The sequence below is a fragment of the Pan troglodytes genome, chromosome 21 (assembly GCF_028858775.2).
Source record: "Pan troglodytes isolate AG18354 chromosome 21, NHGRI_mPanTro3-v2.0_pri, whole genome shotgun sequence".
NCBI lineage: Eukaryota > Metazoa > Chordata > Mammalia > Primates > Hominidae > Pan > Pan troglodytes.
In genome coordinates, this window is record NC_072419.2 from 58,098,517 (window position 1) to 58,113,589 (window position 15,073).

The following is a 15,073-nucleotide window of genomic DNA, read 5'->3' on the forward strand; positions in this document are numbered from 1 at the left end:
ACCATGACTTACCTCCTTTAAAAGCTGATTAATAGCCTCCAGGATTCCTGTTCACAAAGACCGGTTTGTGGTTACAATGCAAACCTTGATTTTTTTTTTAACTTCAAAATGACTGGCTACTAAATATAGAAATGGCAAATGATAAGCAAGCATAGTCAGTCAGAGATAATATCAAAACAGCAAGCAATTGCATTTTTTTCCCCAGAAGCCATAAATGCCTGATAACATCATATTTTATTACTGAGACAATGCTCTTGCATCTCCCATGGAATGGCAATGGGGCACTGTCACAGTATCTGGTTGTTACTAATCACTATTGGAATTTTTTTTGTGCAATACACACATTATTACAGAAAAGGTGTATCGTTCAAAGTGATTGTATCATTCTGACACATGATGCCTGGAATTTTTTAAAGTTGGGCTTGTGTGTGTGTATATGATATATTACATGTATACACATTTATACCGTAAATTCATGTATACTTAATTTGGCTAACTGCTTTACACAATGTACATGCTCAATAAATGTTAAATGAATGATGAAATCATCAACCTGCTAAGTCTTTGATTGGTCTTTCCATAACTGCTCTGGGCATGCGTCTTTGTTTGGCATTTACTTCATTGTAAGGGACTGTGCAGATATAAACCCTCCCTCCACATTTGTGCATTGCATTCTCTTGATTAGTTATTCATCACGTTCCCAGCTTGTAAACTCATCAGGAATACAAGCAAAATGGAATGCTGGGCTCATCAATGTGTTCACCTGGGTATTTGGACAACCCAAGGCAGAAAATAAATCAGCTTGATCATCTTTTTTATATTCGTGGCCATCAGTAAAAACTTGTTGAAGGAAGATTAACCTTCAATTTTTGAGTCTCTGAAAAAGTCTTGCCTTATTTTATGTATAACATCTAAAGCAAGTAAGACAGAATTATAGCCAACAGCCAGATTGAAAAGGTAAGAATTTGGTTTAATAATACATAGAAGCAGTTTAGAATTCTGATACTGAGTAAAAAGGCCAATTAGCACCTGCCTTGCTGACTAATCTACTGATATTCTCAACACCTTTTCTGTGTAAGGTAGTGTGGCAGGAGATCTAACTTACAAATCTAAATGAATGTGCAGTGGGTTTATGGCTCAAAAAATACTATTGGGTTAAGGAAAATTTCATTTATATAGTTGTTTATATTTATTTTAGTAGATGATAGTTGTAACATGTTAGCCTTACTACGAGACAAAATTGTGCCGCTTGACTCTCCAAGTGATAGTAATAATAATAATTGATTGAGCCCCTTGTACATGCCACAGACTGCATTAAAACCGCCTTGTTTTATCTTCCCATGGAGGTTGGCCCTATTGTCCTCTCCATTTTGAAACTGAGGCTCAAAGACATGAAGTGACTTAATTAGAAACTGGCTGAGCTGGTGGTCAGTTTCTAAGCCGGTGGTCAGTTTCTAAGTCTGACTCCAAAATTCTATCACATCCTAATACCTGTCTTCCAACTATAGCTGAATATAGAGAAGATAGCTAAAGAAGAAAAATCGGAGTACAGTAAACTAAATTTAAAGTGTCCTAGAAAAATCTTGGGTCTTCAGAAATCACTCCAACAGATGAAGTCAAGAAGTTTCCCTCAAATGGAAACCTTCCACAAATGTCATATCAAGAAAAGCAGGACACAGTACATGTTTTGAATCTACCCCCAGTTTAACAGCTGCAGCCAGGAGCCAGTTGGTGGAAAATAAAGTAAGTCCTAGAGCAAAGCAGGGGATGAACGGAGGGCATAGCAACAGGCAAGTCCCTAATCAAAAGTTGTTTCAGGCTGAGCACAGTGTCTCACGCCTGTAATCCCAGCACTTTGGGAGGCCAAGACTGGCGGGTCACCAGAGGTCAGGAGTTCGAGACTAGCCTGGCCAACACGGTAAAACTCCATCTCTACTAAAAATACAAAAATTAGCTGGTCGTGGTGGCTCATGCCTGTAATCCCAGCTACTCAGGAGCCTGACGGAGGAGAATCACTTGAATCCAGGAGGCGGTGGTTGCAGTTAGCCAAGATCTAGCTACTGCACTCCAACCTGGGCGACAGAGTGAGACTCTATCTCATAAAAAAACAACAACAAAAAAGTTATTTATTAAACCAAAGGACCTGGTTGGGACCCAAGCTTGAAAAGAAAATGTTCAGAGTAAAGGATGATATTAAACTTTTTCATGTTAATGTCCTTTGTTTGGTGACTGGGTTTATATAATCCAGTCATTGTCAATGTTTATGTAATCCAGTCATGTTCAATGTTTGTGCCAGGCAGGAATATTCAAAAAATACACTTCTTGGTATATTTTTCAGCAGTCTTATTGTTTATAAGGAGAGTTGGGATGCATAATCCCATTTTATCCTCACTAATATCCTTTTTTAATTCCTTTTTTTTTTTTTTTTTTTTTTTTGAGACAGACCACTCTTGTCACCCAGGCTGGAGTGCAGTGGCACGATCTCTGCTCATTGCAACCTCTGCCTGGGTTCAAGCGATTCTCCTGCCTCAGCCTCCTGAGTACCTGGGACTATAAGCACATGCCACCACACTCGGCTAATTTTTGTATTTTTAGTAGAGATGGGGTTTCACCATGTTCACCAGTTGTCTCCAACTCCTGACCTCAAGTGAGGCCCACCTCAGCCTCCCAAAGTGCTGGGATTACAGGCGTGAGCCACCATGTCCAGCTTATTTCTATTTCATTTATGGAAAAACAGAAGCTCATCGCTCCCATCAGCTCCTAGCGATTACTAACGAATGCATGCCAAATTATGGATTCAGTAACTTTGCACAGGTCTCAGTGGAAGGCAGATCTTTCCCTGAAAACCCCACCTCTGCTCTTTTCTACAAGGAATCGTCTTCCTTTCCACTGCTTGCCTCTCTTCACCTGGCCCACTCCTAAAAAGCCTATAATCTCTTCAAATTTCCCTTCCTGAAACCAGCCTTCCCTCTTCCAAACTAGGTCTCATTTATTAGTTCTCTCAGGCTTCAAGAAACCATATCTTTCTTTTTATAGCGCACTTCAAAATATATAATGACAGACTTTCTCATGTATCTGTTTATTGCTTATTTCTCACACTGCAGGCTCCGTGAAGGTAGACACCGTCATCACGGTGTCCTTAGCACTTAGCCACAGTAATGGAACACAGAAGTCACAACAAATAAATAGCGATGGACTCAATCCATGCTGAGTAACTTTAGAGGCCTGAATATGAAATGAAGTGTTAAAGGCAATATAGTAGGTGGGAATGTAAAATGCTGCAGCCACTCTAGATGGCAGTTCCTCAACAAATGTAAAAAAGGATTACCATATGATCCAGCAATTCCACATGTGGGTATATATCCAAAAGAATTGAAAGCAGGGTCTCGAAGCAGTATTTATATACCCATGTTCACAGCAGAATTATTCACAATAGCCAAAAAGTGGAAACAACTCAAGTGTCCATGGACAGATGAATGAATAAAGTAAATGCAGTCTATCCATACAATGGAATATTACTCAGCCTTAAAAAGGAAGGAAATTCTGACACATGGTACCACATGGATGAATCTTTGTTTTCTTTTGGGTTTTTTTGTTGTTGTTTTTTGAGACAGAGTCTCGCTCTGTCGCCCAGGAGTGCAGTGGTGCGATCTCGGCTCACTGCAAGCTCTGCCTCCCGGGTTCATGCCATTCTCCTGCCTCAGCCTCCCGAGTAGCTGGGACTACAGGAGCCCACCACCACGCCCGGCTAATTTTTTGTTTTTTTAGTAGAGATGGGGTTTCACCATGTTAGCCAGGATGGTCTTCATCTGCTCACCTCGTGATCCGCCCGCCTCAGCCTCCCAAAGTTCTGGGATTACAGGCTTGAGCCACAGTGCCCAGCCAACATGGATGAAACTTGAAGACATTATGCCAAATAAAATGAGCCAGTCACAGAAGGACAAATAGAGTGGTCAAATTCATAGAGACAAAAAGTAGAATGGTGGTTGCCAGGGGCTGGAGGGAGGGAGAGTGGGGGGTGGAGGGGCGGTTTCTGCTCAATAGGCATGAAGTTCCAGTTTTGCAAGATGAAAAGGGATCTAGATAAATGTTTAGATTTTAGCTGCTTTGCCACAAAAACAAACAAAATCAGGTAACAATGCAAGATGGATAGGTTCATTTGCTTCACTGGTAATCTTTTTACTATCTATATAAATCCCATAACATCAGGTAGTATGCCTTAAATACACACAATAATTTTTTTTTTAAAGATCTGGACTGGGCACGGTGGCTCACGCCTGTAATCCCAGCACTTTGGGAGTCCAAGGCAGGCGGATCATGAGTTCAGGAGTTCGAGACCACCCTGACCAACATGGTGAAACCCCATCTCTACTAAAAGTACAAAAATTAAATGGGCGTGGTGGTGGGCACCTGCAATCCCAGCTACTTGGGAGGCTGAGGCAGGAGACTCACTTGAACCTGGGAGGCGGAGGTTGCCCAGATGGTGCCACTGCACTACAGCCTGGGAGACAAAGTGAGACTCCAACTCGAAAGAAAAAAAAAAAAAGAAAAAAGAAAGAGAGAGATCTGGAAATTGGTTGCTCAACAATGTCAATGTACTTAACATTTCAAAACAGCACACTTAAAGATGGGTCAGACAGTAAATCTTATGTTAAGTGTATTTTAACACAATTGCAGAGAAAAAAAGGCAATTACAAACTAGATTATCACGATGGCTGCATACTGTATGGATTTACTAAAAATAATTCAACTGTACACTCACCGTGAGTGAGTTTCATGATATGTAAAGCATATGTACATGAAATGGTTTTTAGGAAGACAATTACATACTTGGCTATCCCTGTCATTGAAAGGACCACAGTTATGTGTGTGTTTTTTTCTGTGTGGGATTCCCAGCATCTTAAGCTTGAAATGACTAAAGTAGCGAGGTTGAGTCCCATAAATCATGATCTGCCGCTGCAAAAGTATTGCCCCTTTGGACCTCTGTTTATTCATGCCAGGAAGCACAGTCGACTGACTTGGTAACCACGGCTGCTTCAATTTGGGAAATGTAAGGGTTGGATTTGGGAAGTATCTTAACATGGGCCAACGTCTTAGAGTCTATGGACTTTTATGTATCATAGTACATTTGATATCTGCCTACCCCAAATGGAAGGCTTGATGTCTGGAAGGCACTCTTCAAATTCTAGAGATTTAGAAGTTGAGCTAAAACTGCCTCCAAAATCATGCTTGTAATTCAATGGGACTATTTTATTATGGGGCCAAATGTCCACTTTTCTGAGTGTCCTGGCCCAGAGCCCTTCTGTTGGGACGATTTATGGTCGCAAAGTTGGCTAATTGCAATAATCACCACTTAACTGATGATATTTCCCCCATTTTAATATCTCTCTGCTTGTTGCCATTTCATCAATTCCAAATTGGTATTGAACAATTTCTAGCTCCAATTAGTCTTCTTAGTTGCAGCTGATGTATTGAAGCCTACAACTGTGTATTCAAAAAAAAAAGGTAAAAATATTCCAGGCCAGACACCGTGGCTCATACCTGTATTCTAGCACTTTAGGAGGCTGAGACCGGAGGACTGCTTGAGCCCAGCCCAGGAGTTTGAGAGCAGCCTGGACAACATAGGGAGTCCCCATCTCTACAGAAAATAAACCACAAAAAAATTAGCCAGGCATGGTGGCACGCACCTATAGTCCCAGCTACTCTGGAGGCTGAGGTGGGAGATCACCTGAGCCTGGAGAAGTCGAGGCTGCAGTGAGCTGTTATCGTGCCACTGCATTCCAGCCTGGGTGACGGAGCGAGACCCTGTTTCAGAAAAACAAAACAAAACAAACAAATAAATTAACCAGGCATGGTGGTGTGTACCTGTAGTTCCAGCTACTCAGGAGAGTGAGGTGGAAGGATTGATTGAGCCCAGGAGTTTGAGGCTGCAGCGAGCCTTGTTCATGCCACTGCACTCCAGCCTGGGCAACAGAGTGAGAGTCAGTCTCAAAAAACAAACAAACAAAAAAGGGCCTGGCACAATGGCTCACGCCTGTAATCCCAACACTTTGGGAGGTCGAGGCCAGCAGATCACGAGGTCAGAAGTTCGAGACAGCCTGGCCAACGTGGTAAAACCCTGTCTCTACTAAAAATACAAAAATTAGCCAGACGTGGTGGTTTGCGCCTGTAATCCCAGCTACTCAGAAGTCTGAGGCAGGAGAATTGCTTGAACCCAGGAGGCAGAGGTGGCAATGAGCCGAGATCGCGCAACAGCACTCCAGCCTGGGACAGAGCAAGACTCTGTCTCAAAGAAACAAAAAAATTCTGTCTGGGCGTGGTGGCTCACACCTGTAATCCCAATATTTGGGAGGCCGAGGTGGGTGGAGTATCTGAGGTCAGGAGTTCGAGACCAGCCTGGCCAACATGGTGAAATCCTGTCTCTACTTAACAAAAAAAAAAAATTAGCAGGCATGGTAGCGGGCGCCTGTAATCCCAGCTACTTGGGAGGCTGAGGCAGGAGAATCACTTGAACCCGGGAGGCGGCGGTTGCAGTAAGCCAAGATCATGCCATTGCACTCCAGCCTGGACGACAAGAGCGAAACTCCGTCTCCAAAAAAAAAAAAAAAAAATTTCCAACAAGCTTATTAAAGCAAGAGTGAATTGTCAGAAATGATACTTTCTTCTGTAAGTTTGCTGGTTAAAGACTAAATGGATTAAGAATAAAAGAGTTGGCCGGGCATGGTGGCTCACGCCTGTAATCCCAGCGCTTTGGGAGGCCGAGGTGGGTGGATCACTAGGTCAAGAGATCGAGACCATCCTGGCTAACACGGTGAAACCCCGTCTCTACTAAAAATACAAAAATTAGCTGGGCTTGGTGGCAGGCGCCTGTAGTCCCAGCTACTCGGGAGGCTGAGGCAGGAGAATCGTTTGAACCTGGGAGGCGGAGCTTGCAGTGAGCAGAGATCGTGCCACTTCACTCCAGCCTGGGTGACAGAGCGAGACTCCGTCTCAAAAAAAATAAATAAATAAAATAAAAGAGTTTGCGTGACTAGCTTTTTTTACTCCTCAGTCGCTTGAAACTCATGCTAGTCCAAGCATGCAGTCTTTCGGTCAATCTCAGGCACACACATACAGTCGAGAATGTTGGTTCTCTAAGTCCACAGCAGCAGTTCTTAATGGGGACAATGTGCCTTTTCCCCCACCAGGGGACATTTGGCAATGTCTAGAGACATTTTCGGTTGTCACTACTGTCTAGTAGGTAGAGGCCGGGGGTCATGCTTAAGATCCTACAATGCCCAGGATAACCTCCACAACAAAGGAATACGTGACCCAAAATGTCAACGGTGCCAGAGATGAGAAACAAGGCTTACGGGTAATATGATTTCAAGGCTATATTAGCATTTAACTAATACCATTTTAAAAAATAGTAAAGTCCTTTCTAAAAAGTATTAAGTCACAATCAAATCCTCTTATCTTCTCCAGGGGAGGCTTCTTAACCTTCCCAACTAAATCAAACTTCAGCATTTCGACCCTTTCCCTCAAAGATTGCACAATTGCCGTCTTATATTCACTCATGTGATGCTTTGAGTAATTTATCTACTTCTCCGCCTGCAGATTAGAGAAAGATAACATTTTGGAATTCTGTTTATTTCACTGAATGGGCTATCATAAGATTCTCCTGCCGCATTGAAAGAAATCTTTGTAAATGTGTTTTGTTATTTTTTCACTCTGTGGATGAACCTTTAATTCACTTAACCAACCCCTGTTGTGTATTTGAGATCTTTGTCTTTACTTTAGTAACATTTCAGGGAACGTCTTTGCTCATAGACGGCTCTGTCCAAATTTTGGATTTCTTGCCTTAAGGCCTACCATCTTGAGTCTTTCTGAAGTGAATGTTGAAATGAATTTCACAGATTCACAGCCCTTTGAGAGCTTTTTTCAAATACTATCTTACTCCTTTTGTAGGCTCTTGTGCAAGACCAGGGCCTCAGTAACATGAGTGATCAAGCTAAATGGGTCATCTCATAAACATGCTTATCGGGACACTCACATATTGCGTAACTGGACGGCAGAAATGTATAGATTTTCAAAAACAAGTCAAAGGTTCAATTGATTGAACATTTTTTTTTCTGCTAGAAATGCTTTCCTTTTCATTTCCTTTTTACATAAGTCTGATTCACTCTTTACTTAAATATTTCTGTACTGGCGTCCAAAACCCTTCTTAAAAGTTTTCTCTTGCCTTAAAAGAAAATTTTTTTTGGTTGTCTACCAGGCACAAATCCAACCCCCTAGTCCCCTAAAAAGTGCCTATTGTAAACTCTATGTTTAAAAACTATTACTGAGAAGGCGCTTCTTCAAATTCGCTGCAAACTTTATTATAACAAAGCTTAAAGAGCTAAAAGCGCGGCACAATGGAAAGTTGACTGTTATAAATATCTATCTGGCTTTGCAATATAAATTATAATTAAAAATAAACTTGTCAGAGAACTCTAGGCAACACACAAAAAGTGAGACGTTTAGAACGAGGCAATTAAGAATGTTAATTGGAACACAGAGAAAAGCAAAGGACAGTCATTGTTAAGATAACTGCTCTATAAACACCTAAATGGATTCTGTGAAGGGGAAGAAAGGATCATCTTTTGACCATGAAAGGGAATATAAAATGTTCTTTTCTTTGTTTTAACGTGTGGAGAGATTTTAAACTTCTTTTCTCGCTCAGACGCTCAAGTAAACAAATGACTTGGCCCTAGTCTGGTGTGGGTAACAAAAGAGAGAAATGGAGGGAAAGAGAGAAAAGCCAACTGGGTAGGCGAGAAGAGAAGAGAGCAAATGCTGAAGAAGAAGAAAAATAAAGGAGGATGATAAATGTAGAGGAATAAAGGGAAAAACCAAAACAGAAGGCATAAACCCCTAGGAAACAGAACAAGAGTTAAACACAGAGAATAAGAAAGGAGTCATCTCCCTTCCTTCACTCTCCAAATGATCTGCAAGTTAATTTCTTAAAGACAGCAGAGTGGACAAGCACAGTCAGACAGACCCAGATGTAGATCTTGCTTCTTGGCAGTTTCCATCTGGGCTGGATAATTTCCTCCAGGGTCTCAACCTCTCTATGCCTTGATTTCTTCCCTAGTCAATGGGGAGGGTAATCGCTGCTTGTGGCCTCGCTGCAAAAATCAGAAATGATTTGTGTAAAGCCCCTGGCATATAATTAGTGTTTAGGAAACATCTATTATCACATGAATTATTTCAGGGTACAGCAGGAATGTTTAAGGTTTCTCATAATATTAAGCAGATGCACAACATACATGATAGTTTTGGAGTCGGAGTTATTTAATTTACATGGTCATTTATTTGATCATTCATTCATTCAAGGAGTAATAATTTTGTCTGCTATGCACAGGGCCTTGAGCTCACTCAGTGCTGGGAATTTAGACATGAAAAACCTTAAGTAGTTCAGTCTAAAATGTCTAAAAGTTTAATGTCAAAATTGTTGGCTTTTGCAAAAATGATAGCCTGTGGGCCAGTGGTGGTCTATGGTACATTGACTCTGCCTAGAATATGGCTAGGATGGGATGGAAACACGAAAGACATGATTTAGGACATATTCTTTTCCAGAATAAGCATTCCGTGACAGAAGGGGCCGTATTCATCTCATTCACCGTTGCATAAACAAATTGCATTGCATAAGCAAATATCTTTAATGAACAGCATCTAGGAGCAAGTGCTTTGAAGACAAAGCAAGGTAAAAGGACAGAGGCCATCAGTGGATGCTTTTTTTGTAGGGTGATCAGGAAAGGCTTCACTGAAAAGGAGACAAGTGGCCGAGACGTGAAGGAGGTGAGGGAGAAAGTCATATAGATCTGTGGGAATTGCATTCCAGACAGAGGCAACAGACAATGCAAAGGCCTTGAGGCAGGAACGTGCTTGGAGTGTTTGAGGAACCAGAAAAAGGCCAGTGGGGCTGGGGTGGAGTGAGTGAGGAGTAATAGGGGCAGAGGACATATGACCTTAGAGATCATGGCTCTAGATACTTTGTTTTCCTATTTTTTTTTAATTGTGGTTAAATATCCATAATATGAAATTTATTTATGTATTTATTTTTCTGAGATGCAGTTTTGCTCTGTCGCCCAGGCTGCAGTGCAGTGGCATGATCTCAGCTCACTGCAACCTCCGCCTCCCAGGTTCAAGCGATTTTCCTGTCTCAGATTCCCTAGTAGCTGGGATTATAGGCATGTGCCACCACACTCAGCCAATTTTTATAGTTTTAGTAGAGACGGGGTTTCACCATGTTGGCTGGTCTGGTCTTGAACTCCCGACCTCAGGTGATCCGCCTGCCTTGGCCTCCCAAAGTGCTGGGATTACAGGCGTGAGCCACCGCATTTCCACTTATTTTAAATGTCATCTCGTAGTGGCGGCTTACCAAATAGAGATCCATATAACTGCTCGAAAATTTTAAGGTTTAAGAAATACTCAAAAGGAGTGATTAGTAGTAGAATGCTTAATAAATTCTTAATTGTCAGGCTGGGCATGGTGGCTCACGCCTGTAATCCCAGCACTTTGGGAGGCCGAGGCAGGTGGATCACCTGAGGTCAGGAGTTTGAGACCAGCCTGGCCAACATGGCGAAACCCTGTCTCTATTAAAAATACAAAAATTAGCCGGGCATGGTGGCACACACCTGTAAGCCCAGCTACTCAGGAGGCTGAGACATGAGAATTGCTTGAGCCTGGGAGATGGAGGTTGCAGCGAGCTGAGATAATGCCATTGCACTCCAGCCTGGGTGACAGAGCGAGACTCTGTCTCAAAAATAATAATAATAATAATAAATAAATTCTTGTTTGTTTGTTTGTTTTGTTTTGTTTGAGACGGAGTCTCACTCTGTCACCCAGACTGGAGTACAATGGCGTCTTCTCAGCTCACTGCAGCCTCCACCTCCCAGGTTCAAGCGATTCTCCCGCCTCCACCTCCCAAGTAGCCGGGACTATACGCGCGTGCCAACACACCCGGCTAATTTTTGTATTTTTAGTAGAGATGGAGTTTCGCTATGTTGGCCAGGCTGATCTCGAACTCCTGACCTTGTGATCCGCCCACCTCGGCCCCCCAAAGTGCTGGGATTACAGGCATGAGCCACCACGCCCGGCCAATAAATAAATTCTTAATTGTCCTGCAGCAAAAATGTCTAAGGGAACCAAGCATGGTGGCACATGCCTGTAGTACCAGCTACTGGGGAGGGTGAGGTAGGAGGATCACTTGAGCCCAGGAGTTGAAAGATGTAGTACCCCACAATCGTGCCTGTGAATAGCCACAGTGACCCAGCCTGGGCAACATAGTGAGACCTGGATCTCTAAAATCAAAAAACTAAGAGTTGAAATATTTAGATAGGTTTCATCTTAATATGACTGCCAAGTCAATTAGCGATAGGACAGCCCTCCCCACCCTGGTTTTTTTGTTTTGTTTTGTTTTTAAGAATTTTGCTAGGGCTGGGCACAGTGGCTCACACCTGTAATCCCAGCACTTTGGGAGGCCGAGGCAGGTGTATCACGAGGTCAGGAGATTGAGGCCATCCTGGCTAACACGGTGAAACCCCTTCTCTACTAAAAACACAAAAAATTAACTGGGTGTGGTGGCACGCGCCTGTAGTCCCAGCTACCCGGGAGGTTGAGGCAGGATAACCGCTTGAACCTGGGAGGCAGAGGTTGCAGTGAGCCAAGACTGCGCCACTGTACTTCAGCCTGGGCAACAGAGGGAGACTCTGTCTCAGGAAAAAAAAAAAAGAACTTTGCCTTTTTTTTTTTTTTTTTGGTGACATGAAAGGCTGTCAGAGTGTTTTGAGCAGGGGAATGACAGGATTTTCCTAGGTTTTAGGAGAACTCTGAGGGAGGTTATGGACCCAAGTAGGTGGGGGATAGGATGGATGTGGGGAGAGCAGTGAGGACCCTATTGCAGTAGTCCAGGAATGAGAAAATGGAGCTTGGACCAAGGTGGAAGTGGCAGGGGTGGGAGAGATAAAACAGAGATGTGGGGAATTCATTGTGATCATGTGGCTGATAGAACTTGCAAACTGATCGGATGCAGGTATAAGACACAGGGGTCAAGGATGACGCCTAGATTTTCAGCCTGAGCATCCAAAAAGTTGCAGGTACCAGGTAGAGAATTAGGGAAGGCTGTGGGAGACGTCGATTTGGCAGAGGGGGTGCTTCAGAACTCGTTTGGAACATGTTAGGTTTGATTTGCCAATTAGACATTCAAGTGGAAAAGTCAGATCAACAGTTGGAGACACCAGTCTGAAGTTCAGAGGCAAGGACCAGCAGGCTGTTGACATCAGTATGAGATGGTTTTTGAAGCCGAGAAACTGGCTGAGATCATCTAGGCAGTGAATGGAGATAGGGAAGAGAAAAGAGCAAGGATGAGGCCTGGGGAACTCCTGGGTTTACAGGAGGGAAGTTGAGGAGATACATACATAGGTGCAGAGAAAGAGCCGCCAGCGAATCGGGATGACAGAGAGAGCAGTCCAGGAAGCCAAGAGAGGAACGTGCTTCACAGGGAGGCAGGGACTCACTGTCCTAACATGACACTGATGTGTCAAGGCAGACAAGCATTGGAACTGAGTGTTGGGTTTGGCAACACAGAGACAACTAGTCATTAAGAAGATGCCTGGGGATACCTAGGGGCAAGAGCTGATTGGAGAGGGTTGGGGAAGGATGAGAGGAGATGGCGAACTCTTTAGGGTCAATTCTTTTAAAACTGTCTCATGGTGAGTGGGGAGTGGGGAGCATCAGGGTGAATATGAGTGTGAGGGAGATAACATAGCAAGTGCTGGATGACGTTGGAAGGATCCGAGGGAAGAGGAAATGTTGATGATGCAGGAGAGAAAGGGAACAATTACAGAGTACAGATGCTCCTTGACTTCTGATGGGTTTATGTCCCGATAAACCCACTGTAAGTTGAAAATATAATAAACTGAAAATGCATTTAGAGGCCTAGGCGGGTGGATCACTTGAGGCCAGGAGTTTGAGACCAGCCTGGCCAACATGGCAAAACTCCGTATCTACTAAAAATACAAAAATTAGTCAGGCTTGGCCAGGCTCAATGGCTCACGCCTGTAATCCCAGCACTTTGGGAGGCCCAGGCAGGTGGATCACGAGGTCAGGAGTTCAAGACCAGCCTGGATAACATGGTGAAACCCCGTCTCTACTAAAAATACAAAAATTAGCTGGACGTGGTGGTGGGCACCTGTAATCCCAGCTACTTGGGAGGCTGAGGCAGGAGAATTGTTTGAACCCAGGAGGCGGAGCTTGCAGTGAGCCGAGATTGTGCCACTGTACTCCAGCCTGGGCAACAAGAAAGAGCGAGACTCCGTCTCAAAAGAGCGAGACTCCGTCTCAAAAAAAAAAAAAAAAAGTCAGGCTTGGTAGCGCACACCTGTGATCCCAGCTACTTTGGAGGCTGAGGGACGAGAATCGCTTGAACCTGGGAGGCAGAGGTTGGTGTGAGCTGAGATCACGCCACTGCACTCCAGCCTGAGTGACAGAGAGAGACTGTCTTAAAAAAATGCATTGAATACACCTAACCTACCAAACATTACAGTTTAGCGTACCTTCAACATGCTCAGAACACTTACATTAGTCCACAGTTGGGCAAAGTCATCTAACACAAAGCGTATTTTATAATAAAATGTTAAATAGCTCATGTAATTTATTGAATACTGTACTAAACTGAAAAACAAAATGGTTGTGAGTACTTGAAGTACAGTTTCTACTGAATGTACTAATTGCCTTTGTACCACTGTAAAGTTGACAAATCTTAAATTGAACCATTGTAAGTTGGTTCATCTTTGGTGATCTCAGGAAAGTAGGAAAGAGCTGGGCACGGTGGCTGCTCACGCCTGTAGTCACAGCAACTCGGGGGGCCGAGGCAGGGAGATCCCTTGAGTCCAGGAATTCGAGACCAGCCTGGGCAACATAAGGTGACTGTGTTTCAATTTATTTTATTATTATTTTTTTGAGACAGAGTCTCACTCTGTCACCTAGGCTCGAGTGCAATGGCTCAATCTCGGCTCACTGCAACCTCTGCCCCCCGGGTTCAAGCAATTCTTCTCCCTCAGCCTCGCCAGTAGCTTATAGGCTTATAGGATTATAGGCGTGCACCATCACACCCAGCTAATTATTTATTTATTTTTTTATTTTTTGAGAGGGAGTCTCGCTCTGTCGCCCAGGCTGGAGTGCAGTGGCATGATCTCGGCTCACTGCAAGCTCCGCCTCCCGGGTTCACGCCATTCTCCTGCCTCAGCCTCCCGAGTAACTGGGACTACAGGCGCCCACCACCATGCCCGGCTAATTTTTTTGTATTTTTAGTAGAGACGGGGTTTCACCATGTTAGCCAGGATGGTCTTGATCTCCTGACCTCATGATTCACCCACCTCGGCCTCCCAAATTGCTGGGATTACAGGCGTGAGCCACCGCGCCTGGCCTTTTTTTTTTTTTTTTTTTTTTTTTTTTTGAGACGGAGTCTCACTCTGCTGCTCAGGCTGGAGTACAGTGGCACGATCTCGGCTCACTGCAACCTCCACCTTCCCGGGTTCATGCCATTCTCCTGCCTCAGTCTCCCGAGTAGCTTGGACTACAGGCACCCGCCACCACGCCTGGCTAATTTTTTTGTATTTTTAGTAGAGACGAGGTTTCACTGTGTTAACCAGGACGGTCTTGGTCTCCTGACCTCGTGATCTGCCCGCCTCAGCCTCCCAAAGTGCTGAGATTACAAGCGTGAGCCACCACGCCCGGCCCACACCCAGCTAATTTTTATATTTTTTGCAGAGATGAGGTTTCACCATGTTGGCTAGGCTGGTCTCGAACTCCTGACCTTAAGTGATTTGTTCACCTTGGCCTTCTAAAGTGCTAGAATTACAGGCATGAGTCACCGCACCTAGCCTATTTTATTTCACTTTATTTTAGTTTTCGGACAGAGTCTTACTCTATTGCCCAGGCTGGACTGCAGTGGTGCATATCAGCTCACTGAAACCTCTGCCTCAGCCTCCTGAGTAGCTGGGATTACAGGCGCGTGCCACCAAGCCTGGCTACTTTTTTTGTAGTTTTT